At 41.6% G+C, this 8420-nt stretch overlaps 2 long non-coding RNA genes across 2 annotated transcripts; both read left to right on the top strand.

Moving 5' to 3' along the window:
* Window positions 1-223: 223 nt before the first annotated feature.
* LOC309516975 lies at window positions 224-2941 on the top strand. Its single transcript, XR_014213098.1, has 3 exons — window positions 224-1290; window positions 1769-1855; window positions 1893-2941. It is a non-coding gene; the product is annotated as an uncharacterized lncRNA (long non-coding RNA).
* A 723-nt stretch (window positions 2942-3664) lies between these two features.
* Window positions 3665-6950, top strand: LOC309516934. The gene is made up of 2 exons (XR_014213077.1): window positions 3665-4929; window positions 5848-6950. It is a non-coding gene; the product is annotated as an uncharacterized lncRNA (long non-coding RNA).
* The last annotated feature ends 1470 nt before the right edge of the window (window positions 6951-8420 follow it).

The following is an 8420-nucleotide window of genomic DNA, read 5'->3' as shown; positions in this document are numbered from 1 at the left end:
CTCTCATGGTATAGGTATAGGTAATACAGAACTGTAGAGTCACCACAAGAAAATCTGGGGGTCACACTGGCTTTTACCTACACAGGCCCTATTCAGGTGGGTCGTCCCCATGTGGATAGTGGAAGTGTGCTGAATCTCTACATAGCATCAAAGGGGAAGGAGAGGAAGACAAGACCAAAAGTTCACACAAAGCCAAGGCTCATGAAAACAAAATCCAAAATCAACGGTTCAGCAATACCTTTATTTTGGCAAATGAAATGCTACAAAAATGTGAACGCTTTCAAGTTATCAGAACTCTTCATTGGGCAAGATATTACACAAATAAAACCTTTACATTGGAAGCTTTTAGGGCTAAGCAGCAAATTGCTAGCCAGAATAAACTAGGTGACACTGAGGAGAAAGGTGACCCAGTGTGACTATGGGCAATGACTTGTATTAGGGAGGTTAACATAAATAATTGTGTTTTATTTCTTTTGTATAGGTAATAACCAAAGACATCTCTTTAATATGAAGGAATAGCTAAAAGAACCTACCTAAATGGCTGTTGAATTGATTGCTGGCTGCTAGTTACTCCCTTCAAATTATGCACAATTACCAGTAGTTGACATGGTAGGGGGATGAAAAAAACAGTTTCATGGCCTGTCAGAATTAATGAGGAGAGCCAGGAGTTTCAAGGTCCCATGGAGGATATTTTAATGTTTTGCTAGTGTGTGCCAAAATACGAAAGGCTAGCCCAGATCATACGTAAGATAAAGGGAAATTAAATATGAATAAGAAAGTACAGTATATTTCTCTCAATCATACACAACAGATCACATTGTTTGGCAAAGATGAAGGATATGACTCTTATGATACTAAACAAATATTTCTAACATATAATGGATCTGCAGTACTGGTAAAATCTATTTTCATATTTCTGAATCCTAACTATCTTATTGAAGAAGAAAATAACAAAATGAGTGGTTATTTGAAGAGGGGGGAAATAGTGGTGTGAGATCGTCACATTAAACTTCACACATACCTGAGTTAGAAGGTAAAATGGAAACACACAAATATAGAAAATGTACTGGGTGAAGAATTCAGCATATTGAGAAACGGGGGGGGGGGGGACAAGTTCCAAGTCTTGTGTGAAGATGTGAATTTGGGCTACGGGAGGTGGTCAGGCTGTATGATGCCTGAGTCCCTTTTAATTCCTGGGGTCCTAGATTCAGCAAAGGTTAAAATCTAATGGAGGATTCAATTGTTGAAGCAGCCAGGCCTGCTTCTTGGTGGGCCTAAGCATGGTTGTAAGTATAACGGAATAATAATAATAATAATAATAATAATAATAATAATAATAATAATAATAATTTATTTATACCCTGCCCTCCGCAGCCAAAACCGGGCTCAGGGCGGCTAACAACCAATAATAAAAACAAGTTGATTAAAATACAATTTAAAAGATTAAGATACAACATTAAAACATTAGGATGCAGCCTCTTCACGGGAGGAGAAAGGAAAAAGAAAGAGGGGGAGGGAATCAAACTAATTCTAAGCCAAAGGCCAGGTGGAACAACTCTGTCTTACAGGCCCTGCGGAAAGAAATCAGATCCCGCAGGGCCTTGGTCTCATGAGACAGAGCATTCCACCAGGCCGGAGCCAGTGTTGAAAAGGCCCTGGCTCTGGTTGAGGCTAATCTAACTTCCTAAGGGCCTGGGACCTCTAGGGTGTTGCTATTTATGGACCTTAAGGTCCTCCGTGGGGCATACCAGGAGAGGGGGTCCCGTAGGTACAAGGGAAGGAAGTGGCTTTGTGCCAGAGGGCAAATGGGTGGGTCCCCTCTCCCTCATCTGTCTGGAAGTGGGAAAGACAAAATGTGTGTGTGTGTGTGTGTGTGTGTGTGTGTGTGAGAGAGAGAGAGAGAGAGAGAGAGAGAGAGAGAGAGAGGAGTGCACTGGGCTAGAAGCAGATAGAAACCAAAGAATGAAAGCCATGCTTGATCTCTGCTTGAATCCAAGACTAGGACTATGTGAAGAACAAACCTTCTGGGGTGTTAATGCTGTGAGCCCATCCATCGCGAGAAGCGGTTTAGTCATGCTGGCTACAAGACCCGGAGAGCTGTCTGTAGACAAACACCGGCTACCTTGGTCTGGAAGCGAGATGAGTGCCATGCCCCATAGTCACTTTTGACTGGACTTAACTGTCCAGGGGTCCTTTACCTTTACTTTTTATCTAGGTCTTTAGCATGGCAAAGGGATAGTGATGAAAACAACAGCACCTTGTCACTATGACCCCGTTGCCATGCTTGAGGCCAAGGAGAATGAATACATAGCCATGGTACAACACTCTGCACATGCTTGGAGGAAATTTGTGGAATCAATTCTGTATGGAACAAATTGCTCTGGAATGGTGTGTGTGTGTGAGTGAGAGAGAGAGAGAGAGAGAGGGTGTGCACTTTGAATTGTGTACAAAGGACAAAAGGTAACAAATACAGACACAGGAGCTTTGATGCAATGTATAATAATAAATAATAATAGAAACAACACAGTGCTTATGATTTGTAAGGGCAAGATATTTATGCTTCAGAAGGAATCAGCAATTGCAACATATGTATTATATAAACAAGTGTTTGCATTTGAAGACACTGCATGCTCCACATAACATTCCAGCTCTGCTCTTTATAATTGAAGGAATTATTTCCTGGATTCCAAATGCTTATTATGTAATTAACAGTATCACCACTCTAGGCTGCAATGGGCTGTTGCAGTTCTTAAGCCACTTACTCTGAACAATCCCATTGACCTCAATTACATTATTCTGGGCTTCAAGTTTTGATATTTGACCCAAGCATTATTTTTAATATTTTCTTGATTATTTACTGTGCTACCTGCATTTGTTAGGAGAAACATATATTAATTTCATTATATGGGACTATAGATTTTTAGCCACATGCAAACTTAAATACTGTGTGTGTGTGTGTGTGTGTGTGTGTGTGTGTGTGTGTGTGTGTGTATATATATATGTATATATATATATATATATATATATATATATATATATATATATGTGCTTTCGTAGATTTTCACGGGTACAGGAATGCAGGTTTTGGTGTCTTCGGGTGTCTTCCCGTGTAAGAGTCGGGGTGTCTGTGCGACGTTTCGACGAGGTCTCACTCGTCATCTTCAGGCTGGTGCTTTCGGCTTCTTGTTACTGGAACAGAGCAGAATCTGGTGTTTGAGTTCCTATAAATACTGTTGAGGGGTGTGGTGTATAGCCTCCAACGTTCACAAGCTCAAGAGGTCAAGACACAAAAGCTTTAGCAACTAATCTACACTTAATGACCCACCCAGTGGTATTCAGAATATCACTCATGAAATCACTCAAGATATCCCTCAAGTAATTAAGGAACAAAAGAAGAAGAGGCACACTAATCTAGGAACTTCCTCTCTGCCCAGAACGTTGGAGGCTATACACCACACCCCTCAACAGTATTTATAGGAACTCAAACACCAGATTCTGCTCTGTTCCAGTAACAAGAAGCCGAAAGCACCAGCCTGAAGATGACGAGTGAGACCTCGTCGAAACGTCGCACAGACACCCCGACTCTTACACGGGAAGACACCCGAAGACACCAAAACCTGCATATATATATATATATATATATATATATATATATATATATATATATATTCTGGGAGTTTTTACACCTAGAGAAGCAAAACATAAACTTTCCCATTGAACCTTATATAAATCTAGGGGCAGTAGGGAGGAAATCAGTGCTGTTATTATCATAGCATATATTTCTTCATACAGAGTCAACATGAGATCACTTGCCAGGCATTATAGTGAATGAAGTAATTTGTTTTGATGAGTTGTTCCTCTACAGTTGACGTTATTTGTGCATACTATAAATGTTAAATTGTGGTAGAAGTAACATGTTGTAGTGTAGAGAACTGTGACATGTTATCTTTCCAGTCATTATTACCCATAAAATAACTCAAGAGCAAAAGCACCGTTCGTTTTCTAACTTTGCCTCAAATCTAGCAAGAAGCTTTTTTTGTGTCCAACAGCATGGGTCCAAGTGATGCAAAAATATGCATGGTGGTAGTTTGCGTTGGGCCACCACTGTGTGTGAGGTTAGGAAAACTTTTATCAGGCAAAATACAAAGATAGTTGTATGGGGGCAGAGGGAGGATAGGTGATGACCCAGGTAGGTGACATATAAAGACTGTGTGTGTGTGTGTGTGTGTGTGTGTGGCTTGGTCTTGTATGGGGGAAGGGCATTTGGCAAAAGGGTAGGCAGGGGTAACAAGCAGAGTGAGCAGGGGCAGCAGCCCTCAGTGAAACTGACAAATGTATAAAATTATCATGAAGATGCCCTAGCTGTAAAGCATATTAGTATCAGCATATTTATGCTACAAACTTAAATTGCCTTAATCATCACTCCAGCGGAATTCTCAGACCCCTCAATAAACCACAGCTCCCAGAATTTGGGGTGTGTGTGAGAGAGGTGGGGGGAAGGAGCCATGTAAGTTAAAACAGTTGTTAAAGTGATCTAAGGCTCTTCAGCCTACTCCCTCTTTTACCACACAGAAGAACTATTATGATGATATATGGGATTAGGATCACACACAGAGAGAGACGCAGCACTCACAACTATTGCCCTAGTTACCTTTGCTGTGATGTCAGTGTCATGCTGCTGTGACTGTGAGGTGACGTCATGTTTTGCGACATTTGTTGGCACAGTAGTCGTCCAGCATAATTTGAAGCCCTTAAGTGTTGTCTTAGTAAGCTTTAAGTGTGGCTTGTAAAAGTGTTATCACTGCAAGAACAATTTATTATTATTATAATACATTGTAAATCAGTGTTTATCAGAAGGGAGCAGCCATACTCATGCAAAGCATCTGGAGAACTTCTGAACCGCCTTTGAATAGAGCCGAAAATAACAAGGTATATAATATATATAGTACCTTATCTTGCCACAACATTTTTGTCTAAGCACCAGTATAACCCTTGAACTCAGCACAGCTCTGGGAAAGGAGCTTGTTAACTAGTTCTATTCTCTATCAAGCTCAAAAGGAAAGCAGACTTTCTGATCAAAGCATATTTGCGCCTTCTGCTCTTGGAGTTGTCTTTGTTAGCTAATTGCTTCTGCACTGGAGTGCTTGAGCTCTTGTATCTAAGGTGCAAATCATTTGTCTTATTAGAAGCAGCTATTACTTCACGTGTTAAAATGTGTTACTGTGCCAAACCCTCACATAGCCTGGCAAGAAGACAGCTTAACCAATTAATCAGGGGTTCCACAAAAGTGCATGATGGTAAGGAGCCAGATTTAGGGTGATAATGTTTGAAAAACATGTCATCATAAACCAGTCTAACAGAAGAGCAAACTTTCATTTCAGGCAAGCCAGTAATACAGCCAGTGTTGGGGGTATTTGTTTAGGCAACTGTATGTTGCAAGATTTATGTCGTTTGGCAACTCTCTTACTTGTAGCAGCTACATGAACTTCAAACATCTACATAGGAAATAAAACAAAGACTGAAAAGCTCTATAGTAGATAAACAGCATAATGCAAGTTGAAGTTTATATTGAAAATTGTAATAATTTTGGCTCACTAAGCTTGCTAGGCTACTTAATTGTGACAACTTCATCTTAAGTTACATTCAAAGCAGACTCTTATTGGTTTGTTGTAAATGTCTGAATGCTGCGAACCATGCTTCTTGGCTTAACTAGGCATCAGATTGTTTTGCAGTGCAATGTGTAAGCAGTAGGCTGGGTTAATAACTATAGAATTCAGCCTAGGTATGAGAGCACAATTCTTGCCTATTTTTTTTTAAGCACCTCTGTGCCCCTATTTTGCTTTCCAGATTCTCAGAAGAGAGCATCCATTGCCTTAAAAAGGCAAGCTACAAATTCTTCCTTGATATGTTGCAGAGGAATTACACCGAGAATGAATCAAACAGTAGAATTAGGACTTAAGAAGAATGTTGGTATAAGCCGCTGTATACTGTCAGAACATTTGTCTATCTCGAGCTCAGTATTGCCTAAATTAGAACAACTTCTGGGAGCCACTTCCTGTCTTATTACGTTCAGACATGGTGGTGGGACCCCTGCAGTGATTCTAGCAATAGGTAGAGCAAACTGAACTGAGTCTGGGGTGGTGTACAGTAGAGCAGTGAATTCACCACCAGCTCCTGCTGGCTAGGGCAGAAGGTGAAGTGACAATAACGCCCCCCCCCCTTTATTTTGTTCCAGACTGATGCAGCAGAAGGGCCCACATTGGACCCTTCACCAGGAAATGGACCACCATTGACTTCAGTGGATGCTGTTTCAACAGCCCTTACACTGACTGGCAGCCACACGAGGGAGCTTCCATAGCAGCTTGGCTCCTCTGCATCCTAATCCCTTACACTTAGCATCATGGATGTGTGTGTGTGTGTGTGTGTGTGTGTTAGTATTATGGCTGTGGCTGTACCAGCACTTCATTTTGTTTTACTTTTTTGTTAGTCTGCCCCTCCTTAATGCTGTTTATTTCATTGCATACTTTTTTATTGTAAATCACATTGAGGCTATTTTTAGAAGTAGTAGATGTGTTATAAATAGCAGGACAGGAATTGTCTGCAAGAGCCTCATCCTGCTATGCCAAGTGACCCTGCAAGTGACACTGGTGTGCAAATGGTCCATCCTGCTGCTGCTTGACATAGTAAGCTGGGCACATACTTGGACTGCTAAGTGCTTCATGGCAGCCTCCAGTCACATCCCCAGAGCTATGCCCCTGATAAGAATATGAACATATAGAATATAACATTATGGCTGCAATAACAAGTCATTTCTCCCATACTCTCTCTCTCTCTCCCCTCTAACATCCAGCCCAAGTCTCAAGAGTTTGCTCAATATTTTGTGACATTTTGGTTGGCCGTAATTAAGAGATTTGGATTTTTTCCGAAATAAAAGTGGCATGCTAATGTAACCTAGCTCTTCTTTGGTTATTTGGTGGGTTTATGTCTAGAAGCGGAAGAAAAAAGGCATATATTTGGCATGCAACATACTAGCACATAGTTGGGCAAAAGATTACTGCAATGCAGGGGATTGGACTAGATGACACTTATGGTCACTTTCAACTCTACAATTCCGTGATCCAGTGATTCTATGATTCCTACAGTACAGGATATCACAATCTCTGTTGTGAAATAAGTGGCAGTATTTCATCTCTGCCCATTACTACATTATTTCTTGCGAGAGGATCTGCTGATGGGCAGCTGCCAACCTACCAAGAGATGCAAGTGTGAGTAAGCACTCAAGTTTCAATTTATAAGGTTCCAAGAGGGCAGGCCTTCTTGGGATATCAACCTGTACATCAAGGGTGTTTACCATGTACTGTATTTCTTTTTGAATTGTTCTTTGACATGTTCAAGGATCTATACACACATTATCTCAGTAATTCCCACCGCCATGTAAAGCAGGTGTGGACAACTTTTTTCCCTGCTGAGGAACATTCTCTGCCCCCCCCCCTGTGGGGGGGGGCGGGGGAGGAATCTGCCAGAGGCCACATGCTGACAGTGGGTGGAGCTGAAACTGATGACAAATGTGTTCTGGATAACTAATCCGGAAAAAAGACCAATCATTCTGAAACTATATAAAAATAAAGTGAGGCTTTTAAAAAACCAGGAAAAGACTCATAAATGAAGTTGAGTGGAGTCACATGTAGCCCCTAGATCACAGGTTTCCCCTTTTAAGTTAAAAGGGTGGTGGTGGTCCCTGGTTGTCTTAATAGTACAGAGATGGCACACACTGAGGCTGAAAAACAGGAATATACCAAAGGCACAGCCCCCATATTATGGGAGTAGCCAGGATTTTTCATAGGGGGGCAGGCCTCTTGTTGGGGGTGGGAAGAACCACACTTAGCTATGTCTTTTTATTGATTTGGGGGAGAGCAACTGCCCCCCTACCGCCCCTTGGCTACACCCATGCCCCATACCGGTCTATTCAGAAATAAGTCCCACTGAATTCAATAAAACTTACTCCCAGGTAAATAAATGAGTATATGATTGCAGCCCTAATGAGTTTGAGGCAAGGGATGATAGCCAAACGAGGGAATTGCTGTTTCACAGATCATTTGCTCACCCACCTTGCTACGTCGCCCCCTTGGCATCTGCAAAAAACACACACCACAAAAACAATCACCTCCCCGTCATGGCCCTCTCTTAGCCTAACCTACCTCAAAGGAATATAAAAGATAAAAAGGAAACTAGTATATATAAGAGATAAATGGAACCAAAACAGCGCATCGCTTTGATTTCGCCCGTGCTCCTCTGGATGGCAGGGATTTTCTTCCAGCTGATTGCACAACGCCTGCCAGGCTTAGGGCAAGGAAGATGCCACTCATCATGAATCACCCAAGTTCTGCACCTGCTGAACATCTACTTGTTGCACAGCTGCG

The sequence above is a fragment of the Podarcis vaucheri genome (genome assembly GCF_965113315.1).
Source record: "Podarcis vaucheri genome assembly, chromosome: 1".
NCBI lineage: Eukaryota > Metazoa > Chordata > Lepidosauria > Squamata > Lacertidae > Podarcis > Podarcis vaucheri.
This window is presented reverse-complemented; position numbering and strand designations above follow the sequence as displayed.